The sequence below is a fragment of the Sorex fumeus genome, unplaced genomic scaffold (assembly GCF_029834395.1).
Source record: "Sorex fumeus unplaced genomic scaffold, SorFum_2.1 ptg000007l, whole genome shotgun sequence".
Lineage (NCBI taxonomy): Eukaryota > Metazoa > Chordata > Mammalia > Eulipotyphla > Soricidae > Sorex > Sorex fumeus.
Window position 1 is genome coordinate 55,699,015 of NW_026606064.1, and position 13,330 is coordinate 55,712,344.

Consider the following 13,330-nt stretch of genomic DNA (forward strand, 5'->3'; position numbering starts at 1 on the left):
TGATCAGGATGTGTCTTGGGATATTTTTATTCGGATTTCTTCTAGCTGGTACCCTTCAGGCCTCCTGAATGTGGTCACATGTTTTCTTAGGCTCTGGAAACATCGTATCAATGATGTCTTTGACATTTTCTTCTTCATCAGGGTTTTCTTCCTGTCCCTCTGGGACTCCAATAATTCTTATGTTACTTCTCTTGGCTTCATCATGATCTTCTCTTGCCATCTGTTCCCGAATTGTGAGTCTCTTTTCCATTTTCTGCTCTTTTCTGGAGAGTCTCTGGACTTCATCATCAAGCTCACTAATTCTGTCCTCAGCAGCTGTTATTCTGCTGCTGAGGCCTTCCACTGAGTTTTTCAATTGTCTACCAGGTTTTTCAGGTCTGACATTTCCGTTTGTAATTTTATTTGCATTTCCTCATTTCTACCTTCAAATCCTCTTGTCTTTTATTGTCATTGCTTTTCATTGTTTCTTTTATGTCCCTGAGCATCCTCAGTAGCCCCCTTCTAAATTCCTTGTCAGAGAGGTTGTCTAACACTTCATTACTGTTGGTGTCTTCTGAGCTATCCTCTTCAATAAGTAAGCTTGGTGGGCTTTGCGTTGCTTTACCTGTGTGGTTTAGACCTTCACACACTATTATACTTAAGATGCAGAATTAATTGAGATGGGCTTAATGATTTATTGGCTAATGTGTTTCTGGTGGTTAAGCTAACCTAGTGAAAGTTCCATCAGAGGGTAACTTATGGTTCCTATGCGATATGTAGGGGGAGACTAACTCGCAGCTGCATTAGCGGCCACAGAACTGGGAAGGGGCTCTGCCACTCGGCGGGTACCTAGATTTGTTAGCAGAGGGTGCCTGGAACGGTTCAGCTTTGGGTGCGTGTGGTGTGTCTCAATTCCCTTCCCTCGCAGACCAAGGATAAAAACAGCCATTCTCAGGGGGTCTAATTAGTTGTGCAGCCCTGGGAAGGGGCTCTGCTGCTGGGCGGGTACCTGGATGAGTCCCTAACAAGTATTTTTAAGCAGATTTTATTACTTGCTTTGTCCGAGTGTATTTTTATATTTTTTATTGTTGTTGTTACTGTTGAGTCACTTGACCTATATAAAATCCAAACTAGATCTTCTCTGTGTCTTGAGATTATAGAAGTAATCAAACAAAAGACGGATATCAAGTGCTTTAAATATGGCAAGATACTAAAGAGAATAAATTGATAGTTTTCTTATATGTATCCACAGTTTGAATTAGTCAAGTTTGATAAGATCTACAAGAGATAGTGGATTAGATACTGGCAGTGGTCGCTGAGGAAGTTAGTGGTGGAAATCATTCCAGATGTCTTTAAACTAGAGGTATCACTGTCATTGTCAACTGCCGTCCCGTTGTTCATTGATTTGCTTGAGCAGGAACCAGTAACATCTCCATTCGTCCTAGTCCAGAGATTTTAGCAGCCTCTTCTTATTCGCCCTTCCCAATGCTGCCATATTGGAGGCTCTCTCAGGGTCAGGGGAATGAAGCCTGTTTTAGTTACTGGTTTAGGCATATCGAATACATCATGTTGCATGCCAGGCTCTGTCGTGGGAACTAAGGGTATATCTCTAAAAAATGACATGATTGAGAATAGAACAGCTAGGTAATAATTGTTTTAGGATTGGGGCTGGAGCACTCGTACTGCAGGTAGGGCATCTGCTTTGCGTGTGGTTGACCTAGGTTCAATCCTCAGCAGCCCAAAGAGTCCCCTGAGCACCACCAGGCATAATTCCTGAGTGCAGAGACAGGAGTGACTCCTGAGCATTTCCAGGTGTAAACCAAAAAGTAATAATAATTGTTTTAGGATTTCTATCAATGGCAGAGATAAACTACTGCCCGTGAATGTTATGTTTCAAACAATCAAGCACAATTTCTATAAAGTTGAGGGTTGAATTGCCAGGTAGATGGCTCTGTATTCAGGGTCGCAAGTCCTGCAGGTACCAGGACCTGCATTTGAACCATAGCACTACGAGTCACACCTCAACATGCCTGCTGTAGTCCTGGAGGCCTTTGGGTACCACCAGGTTTGCCCTGGTAACTCTCAACATTGCCCTACAAGAGCAGCTGTTGCATCATTTGAGGATTGAAATTTTGGGCCTGTGGGCTGGCTGAGTATCACCAAGAGTGAAACTGGAGTTCCCACCAAAAAAAGTTAGACATTGCTATTGCTTAAATTGTGCATCAGCCAAAAATTTTACTACGAAACAATGTGGCAAATAGGACCTCAGAAATATTACACTAAATGAGAACCAGAGGGGAGAATTCCAATCCAACTGAAATAATGACTTTATAAGAAAGAGATATCTGAGTTGTTACCTCCACCCTTGTATAAGATTCTGGGTAAGATTACATATGTTCACAGAGTTGAGGCAGCAGCCTGAATGCCATAAGAAGGTAACTCACTGCAATCTGATAATACTTGCACCTTCGTTCATTCTCACAACCTCTTGTATGGTGAGAAAATTAATTTCTACCTTGTAAGCCACCCAGTCAATCATATTTGTTATGGCATCTCTAGCAGAGATTTTTTAAAAAACAAACAAACAATAATTAGTTTTGAAGTTTTAAATAGAACCTGTAGAGATTGCATTACAGGTGCATTTTTTAAAACCATTGTGATCATTAGAAATTAAGTGCTCTGACTTAAGCTTGTTCTATGTTTTATTTTATTCTTTCATTGTACAAAAATTTAAAGATAAAGAATAGCAAAAACATCTACTTATTTCTGTTTTTCTCCCCCTCCCTAAACACTGCTGTTAGTAGGTGAGCAATGTACCATGGAAAATCCTTCAGAGCCATTGACCAAGAAATAGAAATCAGGACAGACTCTGTTCTCTGTTCAAGGTCTGAGACATTATAATCCCATCATTATTACCACTTTCCACTAAAATCTAGTAACCAAAAAGAATCAACCTAAAAATTAGCGTGATATATATATATAAACACACACACATATATATACATATACACATATATATAATTTAAAAAGATAACTAGATATTCTCTCCTTTTTCCCTCATTCTTTTCTTATCTTTGGAATATTGGGAGAATATTATAGAAGTGATTATTATTTGTAAAACATTTCCAAATCTGTGCTCTCTTCGGCAGCACATATACTAAAATTGGAACGATATAGAGAAGATTACCATGGTCTCTACACAAGGATGACATGCAAATTCGTGAAGCATTCCATATTTTAAAGCAACCAGTGTTGGCACGGATATGGCGAGAAAGGGACCCTCCTTCACTGCTGGTGGGAATGTCTACTGGTTCAGCCCTTTTGGAAAACAGTATGGACGATTCTCAAAAAATTAGAAATTGAGGTCCTATTGACCCAGCAATACCACTCCTGGGAATATACCCCGGAGAGGCAAAAAAAATATAGTCAAAGTGACATCTGCACTTGTTCGTTCATTGCAGCACTGTTTACAATAGCCAAAATCTGGAAAAAACCTGAATGCCTGAGAACAGATGACTGGTTAAAGAAACTTTGGTACATCTATAGAATGGAGTACTATGTAGCTGTTAGAAAGGATGAAGTCATGAAATTTACATACAAGTTGTACTACATGGAAAGTATCATGCTAAGCGAAATGAGTCAGGAAGAGAGGGACAGACATAGTAAGATTGCATTCATCTGGGGAACATAAAGTAAAAAATATGAGACTAACACCCAAGAATAGCCAAGATAAATACCAGGAGGTTTACTCCATGGATTGGAGGCCAGCCATACAACTCTAGGAGTAAAGGCAGCTCAGATAGAGAAGAGAGCACCAAATAAAGGGTGTTGGGAAGATCAACCCAGGATGGGAGATGCATGCTGAAAGTAGTCTATAGACCAAACATGATTGCCACTCAATTCCTCTTTTGCAAACCACAGCACCCAAAAGGAGAGAGAGAAAAAAAGGGAAAGACCTGCCACAGAGGCAAGGTGGGATGGGGAGGTGGGGGTGGGAGGGATACTGGGATTAGTGGTGGTGGATAATGGGTGGTGGAGGAATGGGTACTCGATCAATTTATAACTGAAACCCAAGCACAAAAAATTGTAAGTCTACAACTGTACCTCATTGTGTTTCACTAATAAAAATTTAAAAAAATAAAATAAAATAAAGTAAAAATCAACTTCCTTGCAAAAAAAAATTTTCAAATCTGTAACTCTTACGACTACTATTAGTGTTTATATAGAGGTAGGTGACAAATTGACAAACAGAACATCCAAATGAGCATTCTCTTATGTGACTCATTGTAAATCTCTGGGAAGGGGGCTTTAAGGAGATACAGACTTAATAGAATCATTGGGTTAAGTGTACATGCTTTAATTCATAAAACACTTTGGAATTGTTCTTTAAAATGCAGAACCAGCTCCTACTGAGAATTGAGTCAAGGTTCATCTCTGTCTTAATTTCTTTTTATCGTCTTTTAACACGTACTGTTAATCAGCATATATGTTTTTGACAATCTAATGTTTATTGAGTATCTCACTATTGCTTTAATTTGAATTTCTACTTTATAATGAGTATAAGTATCTCATAAGTTATTTACTTTCCTACTCCTCTTTAGCTCAATAGTTTTTGCTTTGATATGAAGCTTCATGCATGAGCTTAGCAGAGATAGAAAGAGATATGAATCAGAAAAATCTTCTCTCAGTCTGTGGCCCATCACCTTTGTTGAACAGAAATCTTTAATATTTATTAAATTCTATTAATTTCCCTTATGAGCTATGAATTTTCCAGGTAAAGAAAATATTCTTTCAAGCAATACCACAAAGTACAAATAAATCTATATGTTGTCTTTCATTTTTATAACTCAAAATCTCTGATATTTACTTGGTTTATTAGATAATCATAAAATCATAACTTTCTATCCTTTTATTGTTATTGAGGATGTTGGAAGGAAGATCAGAGAGTTAATAAGTAGATTTTTGTTGTTGTTTTGTTTCAAGATTTTTTGATGCTGGGAATCAGACTCAGGGTCTCAAGCATGCATAATATATACTCTACTATTGAGCTACATTTCTGGCCCTTGACTTATCCATAGTGAATTAATTTCCTCACAAAAGTCTTTAAATATTGGTATTTCACATTTTCATTTTCATTTCATCATCCTGTTATTTGTCGATTGCCTCGAGCAGGCCCCAGTAACGTCTCTTTCATATTATATATGTGTGCGTGTGTGTGTGTTTAAGATTCATTGCTCTGCATATCTAATCATTTCTTCCTACTAAATTACTTTACTATTGACTTTAAAAGTGCTTTAATATGCAGTACACTGAGATCCCCAGGAAAGTGTTGTTTTTAAGACTATTATTTATAACTATTTATGTATTTGCTCAATTTATGTATATTTATTAATCAACATGAATTTTAACCAGTTGGTATAATCCTACCAAACTCCTACTGGGTTATTATGGGGATGAGGCTGAATACATACATTAATATTGAGAAAATTTACATCTTTAAACTATTAAGTCTTCCCATCTTAAAAATTGTTCTCTTTATTGGAAATTGTGTAATATCCTTCACTAAAGTTAACAAAATCTTGATAAATATCTTATGTACTTTTTCTTAGTTCTAAAATTCTACTCCTCTCTTACTTGCCAGTCAATAAAATGTTTTAGTTTTATTTTTGTAGAATATGAGTTTTTCATTCGTGGTCATTATTTACTCAATAATAAACTTTAATGTTTTATACTTGTCCTGATACCACTATTTCATTGATTTCTCCTGATTTTTTTCTCTACTTCCTGGTTTGATTTCTTCAAATTTCATTCAAAAATGGAAAACAACTAGTCATATAAATTTTTTAAATTTTATCCTTTCATTTAAGTAAAACTTAATGAGAGATGGTGGTGGAAAATGGGCACTGGTGGGGGGGATGGGTATTTGATCATTGTATAATTGAAACCCAAGCACAAAAATGTGTAAATCTACAACTGTACCTCATGGTGTTTCACTAATAAAAATTGGAAAAAAATTTTTAAAAAAACTTAATGAGAGAGATTGGAGCAATAATACAATGGATAAGGTACTCACCTTGCACACTGCCTACCTAAGTTCCATACTGGTATCCCAACGGTCCCCATCCTACCATGTCTGATCCCTAAGTGCAGAGCCAGAAGTTACCCCTGATCACTGCTGAGTGTGGCTCCAAAATAAAAATAAATAAATAAATAAAGCTTAGCTACATTACAAAATATAAAAAACAGTGTTTTTATATTATTTTATATTATTATTACTTTACATTATTTTATATTATTACTTAATAATATTATTAAATTATTTTCCTCAAACTGAAACACTTTATTTCCTTTATATTCTTTCATCCAATGTAGCTATTTAAAAACCTCGTTTTATTATAATTCTAACTTTGAAAATAAATTTTGATATTGAGTATTTTTAGCCTAAATGTATTCCAACATGACAGATTTATTTCACTTGCATTACACTATACTCTATACTCAATAATCTCTATAATAATACACTTAATATACTTTACACTCAAATGTGAATTCTGATATTTTCTTTAAATCTGAGATTTCTTGGACGTTTTATATTTTTCTACTTACTAGATGTTGTTTATTGGTTCTGTTTGCAATATTTTTTCATAAAATTTGAGTTTTATAATAGTTTTGGATATTTTTTAACCATCATTCTTACCTTAGGGTTGCCATATTCCTTCATTTATGATTTTTTCAAATGGCAACATGGATTTTTTCAATCCTCAAGTGAACTTTGAAGAATTACTAGTACATGTCCTACTCATGTTTGTTAGTAAAAGTACTTATTTGATGGTTATTTTATGCTTTCTCATTAGAATATAAACACTATGAGAGTAGGACTTTGTCTATCCAAAGTTATATTTATTGTTCCAAAATTTAACATTTGTCTTATATCACATACCCAAGAAATGAGTATTTATGAATGAAAGTACAAATGATTACTTGTATTAGCTAGAACAGAGTAGGTCATAATGTCAAAATAGATTTAATAGATAAAATCATCTTAATGGTTTAGAACCTGTTTATTATTGGACACTAAAGAGATGTGTTCTACTCCATTCTCACCCAAGTATATAGGCTGATAACAAGCTCATCATCCAGAGTGAGTTTTTGCAGAATAGAAGAAAGGGGAAACAAGCAAGATGAGAAAAGTAGACAGGGGCTATATAAAGTGACCATTGAAGCCAAGATACCTATCTTGGACTTTATTTCCAATGTGAGTTAATCTGATGGAAAACTTTAAAAAGAGGAGGAATTTAATGATTTGATTTACCTGATTGCTCTAATTGCTGTGAGGAACATTCCCAAAACTGCTAAAGAGAGTCAGCAGCCTTTCAAGTCAGGAATAATGGTGACTTAGAGAGAAGTATGATTGTGAGGAATAAAAGCAGATAACTTTGGTATATGTCCTGCAAGTAGAGTTGACAGAAATTATGATATAGCTAGATAGTGGGGGAATAAAATAAAACAAGTGTCACATCGAAATTCTTTCTTGAACCCCTGATGTATGCTGTTATACTTTGCTGTTAAGGGACAGCCCAGGAATAAGTTTGTGGTCAGAAGTCAAGAATTCTGCTTTGAAGCCCAAGTTGAGAGTCTCTGAGTCATTTAAATGTAGAAGTCAAAAAACCAGAGAAGGTCACGATAGAAGTAATAGATTTGGGATTCATTATCATATAGATGATAGCCGGTAGCAAAGGGACTCTCTAAGATTGTCTAAGGAGGGAGCAAAAATACAGAGGAGAAAGAGCCTAGAATTATAATGTGGATATTCAACAGAGGAAAAGGAGCTAGCAAAGGAGACTACAAAGAAAGCAGCTGTGGAAGTCAAAGGAGTGAGTGATGTTAAGAAAAAAACCAAAAGCAGTGCTTTTCCAAGTAAAGAATTGTGACATATGGCACAATCCATTCTGGGGTAACTGCATCCCAGTTTGGGGTAAATAATTTTTTCCTTCAATTTAGGGGATTCTCTTGCTTGATCATTCACTCTTTATCACTGTCCTTTATCATATTTCCTAAACAAAGCTACTTACTTTATTTAAAAAGTAAGGTGAAGTGTTTTTAAAAGATCATAAGAAAACAAAATAGCTATTGATGATTTTTTAAAAAAATTTTTTTGACCATTGATGATTTTTAAAGAGAAATTTTGAGTATAGTAGGTATAAAATTCAATGGAAAAGGTAGTGTGCTAAAAGGAGGTGAGATTCCGCCTACTCTCTCGGCGGCTTGGTGGCCACCATCCTTCAGAGGCCATTGGACAGTCAGGTTTGGGTCTGCAGTGACGAGACACGCGGTACCTCACAGGATGGGGGTGGAGCTGGCTCTTTCCTCCCCGCCCCAACAAGACCCCAGAGTCACGGCCCACAAATGACCTCTCTGGGTCCTGATCAAGCTGCTTAAGCCATGATTCAAGAGATTCAGAAACAAATCTCGGAACTCAGCAGCTTTTGGCAGAAATGTGTCTGGTCCCTGCAGTAGGTTACCAGTGCCGGGCCACCCCAGGTGGAAATAGGTTTCATACCTTGGCCTGTTCCCCCTGGTTGCTCTGTGGCTACCACCTTCCAGAGGCCATTGGACAGTCAGGTTTGGGCCTGCAGTGACGAGACATGTGTTGCCTCATGAGACTCAGGAACGAATCTCGGAACCCAGCAGGTTTTGGCAAAAATCCCGCCAGATTTAATTGTTAAAATATCGGAATTCCAAAATCGTGCAGCCAGTACTGCGGCCACATAACATCATAGGTTATTCATAACCAGCAGTAGAAAACATCTACAGTTTCTTTTCAACAGATCTGAGTGTTGAGACAAAATCTCAAAAATAATAGTGGGTCTGGGATCAAAGTATTGAATGAAATCAAAGGGGGGAGAGAGAGAGAGAGAGAGAGAGAGAGAGAGAGAAAGAGAGAGAGAAAGAGAGAGAGGAAAGAGTAATGTGGAAATCTTCTGCTCCACAGGTAGGGGGACAGTGTGGGATGGGGCGTATACTGGGGTTTTTGGTGGTGGAAAATGGGCATTGGTAAAGGGACAGGTATTTCATCATTGTATGATTGAGACTTAAACCCGAAAGCTTTGTAACTGTTCTCACAGTGATTCAATAAATAAATTCATAATAAATAAATAAATAAAGGTGAGAAGTAAAGATCCACTGTAAAAATATTCTTTTAAAAGTATTGCTATTGAAAACCACAGCACTCAAAAGGAGAGAGATAATGGAGGGGAATGCCCTGCCACAGTGGTAGGGTGGGATGGGGGGAAGGGGATTGGGAGGGATACTGAGACTGGTGGTGGTGGAGAATGGGCACTGGTGGAGGGATGTGTATTCGATCATTGTATAACTGAAACCCAAGCACAAAAATTTGTAAGTCTACAACTGTTCCTCATGGTGTTTCACTAATAAAAATTTAAGGAAAAAAAAAGTATTGCTATTGAAGGGAGTACAGAAAGTAGACATAAATGCTGAATATTCTCTTGTTTCCTCCTTGTGTCAGAGAGGAAACCAAGAGTTTGGCTTGAGTGAAGGAATGAAGAACAGGAAAAAATAATCAATACAACTAATATTTTCAAAGGTTCAAATAAAAGTGATAAAATAGTTGATTTTCTTAGGCAAAAGATTTGGGTGTAAATTAATGGTTTATTGGAGATATCTTTTTCAACTGTTCTGCAGCTAAAAAACTATGCAAGTAATCAGATTTAAGCATTTGTTCATTATTTGATATTGCTACTAAAATGTTATAGGTCATTTCCAGTTATGTATATAAGGAAGTAGTGAGATGACTCAATTCTTGTAATTTAAACTTATAACATGCCAATAAAACGATTAAATTATCATTTTAAGCTAGGAGTATGAATAATTTAAAGGCTATGAGTAAAGCTTTCACTTTAATAAGTTCATAATGTATCATACATTACAATTTATTACAGATTCTCTAGCTAATTTTCTATAATTAATGTGAATGAAAAATATTTCATTACCTAAATATTCTGTTTATGTATTCTTTCTAATGATGAGACAAAAGAACTAATCTGTTAAAGATGTTCTTTAATTGATTCCAAGGGGAATACTTACAATATAATTTGCTGACTGGTTTCGTGCAATTCCTGATTCCTACCATTCAATGATGTTCATAACTTCATGATGACAAAAGGATATAATAATATGGTAATATTATTCCCAAGTGCCAGCATTCCCAGTTAATTTTCACTATCAATTGTATGGTTTAATGGAAAGAGCACTGGAGTTAAGAAGTGTGTACATTAGATATTCCTTAGCCATTAGTCAGTTGATCGATCTTTTTTTTTTAAGTTTGGTTATTTTCTTTTAACTTCTAAAGGTGGAGGTAAAAAAAAAAGATGCTTCTGGTAAAGTAAACCCTTTCCATCAAGAATAAAAACTTAAGCAAACAAAACAGATAACCTATAGGTATATTAGATAGAGGATATATTTTCAACAAAATGTATTTCCATGTACTGGCATATGTTTGCCCAGTTGGGGAAATGGAATATTTTCTACCTTGAGGGATAATGGGCTTATATCTCTCTTCACTCAGTAAAGAGTAAAATGCATGCAATTTGTATCAAAGAAACAGCCTTTTTCTACCTGAGAGGGGGCTTGTAAGATTTCAAAAAAGACACATATTTTCATGTGTCATACCTCTCATGGTCCTTACTGTCAGTGGCCAGATACCTCATAAGTGCAAAACCAACTCAACAATCCACCCCTGAATGAGAGCGACTTGCACCAAAGTTATTACACTACAACAAAATTGCATTTTTGAATAATTTACTTGTACATGAGTTGACAATAGGTATGTACATGCAATAGGTGGAATGGGAGGCACTAGGGGAGAATCTGGAAGCAAAGCACTTATTTAAAGAGGCAGGTCCCATAGGGATATATTTCCTTTAGATACTTTAGGTGTTTATTAAATGCTATTTACTTATGTGAACAAGTTGCCATATCTAAATGTTATTTTTCTCTGTGGTAAAACAATAATAGACTTAGAAACTTTTTATTTTCTCAGTGGTATGGAAACTTCAAAGAACACTTATGGAAGTCCTAAGGTATTATTCCTTTACCCGTGGAAGACAGCTTTAGGCTGCTTTTATTTTCAGCATTTAAATATTAAAACTCTAATAACATCTGATATTTGTTACATTATAGGCCCTGTGAAAGGTAATAACTTATAAGTTATACAACCCTGAAGAGAAGTTTGGCAATCTCTTCATATATGTCACGATGGGCAGAACAAATGTGGGCCCTTGACATGGTCCTGACATTAAAAAGTAAATATCACATGATCCCACACACTTAAAATATGAAATGTGAGTGCCAAGTCATTCTTTAACCCTGCCTGTCATGTGTTAGGCCCTTTATTAATGTGCTTTGCCAAGATTGGGTCTTTACTACTAAAAAGACAGAAAATTTGGACTCGGTCCAAAAGAGAACATGACAATTATTAATGACTTAGAACAAAGACCTATGAAGAAAGGTCAAAGAAACTCAGAACTTTTCAAAGAAGACTTAAGTATCTTTACAATTTAAAACTGGTCATTAACTATTAGGAAACACAACATCAAGAAGAGTAGTCTGGTAGAATTCATGCACAATTCAATCAGCCTAATCAGTGACTGAATAAATAGCAGTACTCCTACATTTAAAAAAAAAAGAGTAGTATGGCCATTAAATTTGTCAAACATTAGTCAAAATGTCCAAGGGACAACATGGAATCTTATCTGGAGATTATTAAGGGTTAGATGATCTCTTACATGGATGGTTTCAATCTCACATTATCTCAAGTCATGGGATTAAATACTAGACCTCTTGAAGTAATATCTAAAAGCTTTATCTGAAGGGAAAAGTTTTTACATTTGGACCCAAAAGGAGAGAAATTGAAATGTCACATTTTCATTCACACAACCAAATTGTCATTCACTACATAAAGTGTTAAAATAAAAATCCACACAGCATATTAAAATATCATTTGAATATTCTATTTTGCTTTCAATTTTTCCTAAGTAGGATCCTATTTGACACCCCACATACACTTGTTGAACACATTCTGAACTCACCCTATACATCCTATATTCGAATCTATTCTTGTGCTTTCCTCTCTCCAGGAGTGCCTCTGTTCATCCTTTACATCTGTTAAAATACTACTATTTTATTTCCTATTCCTCAAGGCCAATTCAATTGGTATTTACTCCAAGTAAATGTCCTTCGTTCTCTACTTTCACTGTGTTGGAACTAATCTCTCCCATATGTACATATGGAAGTATAGCTTCTAAAGCACTTTCCATCTTAATTTTACTTATATTAGAAAATATATGCTTAATTATTTATTTGTTTCCTCTTTTTGAGATAAAGTTCCCTGAGGACAGGAAAAATATTCATTACTAACTCTCTAGAGTTCCATGAAAAAATAAATATAATGTTTCCCAGGAAATATTCTCTGCATTGATTAACATTAAAAATCCTTACACAAACTATTCTTTATAACTAGAAAATACTCATCCTTTATTTTTTAATTTTTTTATTTTTTTATTTTTTAATGAATCACCATGAGGTACAGTTACAGATTTACAAACTTCTGTACTTACATTTCAGTCATACAGTGATTGAGTACTCATCCTTCCACCATTGCCCATTCTCGACCACCAATGTTCCCAGTATCCCTCCCACCAACACCCCTCCCCCCACACTCCAACCCGCATGGCAGGCACATTCCCTTTTACTCTCTCCCTTTGCTTTTACTCTCTCTCTCCCTTTGGGTGTTGTGGTTTGCAATACAGGCATTAAGTGACCTTCAGCACACATTTACCATCCTGAGCGGGCCCTCTATGCGTCCTTTACTTGATGGTCCCTTCTCTATCTGAGCTGCCTTTTCCCGCAGCATGTGAGGCCTGCTTTCAAGCCATGGAGCAATCCTCCTGGTTCTTATCTCTACTATCCTTGAGTGTTAGTCTCCCACTCATTTGTGGAATACAAAGTAACAGAATGGGAGACACTCAGTAAAACAAACTCTGTTTTACTCACAAAACTCTGCATAAGACTTAATCCTGGGACTAAAGAGATAACACAGCAGATAGGGCACTTGTCTTGCATATGGCTGACCTCTGTTTGATTCCCAGCATCCCATATGGTTCCCTGAGCACCGCCAGGAGTAATTCCTGAGCGCATGAGCCAGGAGTAACCCTTGTGCAATGCCTGGTATGACCCAAAAAGCAAAAAAAACAACTTAATCCTCAAGTATAATTTTTAAGACTAATAAACCCACCTTGACAAGGGCTGAGATTAGTCTAAGCTCTAGATAAGA

At 36.1% G+C, this 13,330-nt stretch overlaps 1 non-coding gene across 1 annotated transcript; it reads left to right on the plus strand.

The window, feature by feature from the left end:
- Positions 1-3,112: 3,112 nt before the first annotated feature.
- On the plus strand, positions 3,113-3,219 carry LOC130016998 (U6 spliceosomal RNA). The gene has a single exon (XR_008791307.1). It is a non-coding gene; the product is annotated as a U6 spliceosomal RNA (small nuclear RNA).
- The last annotated feature ends 10,111 nt before the right edge of the window (positions 3,220-13,330 follow it).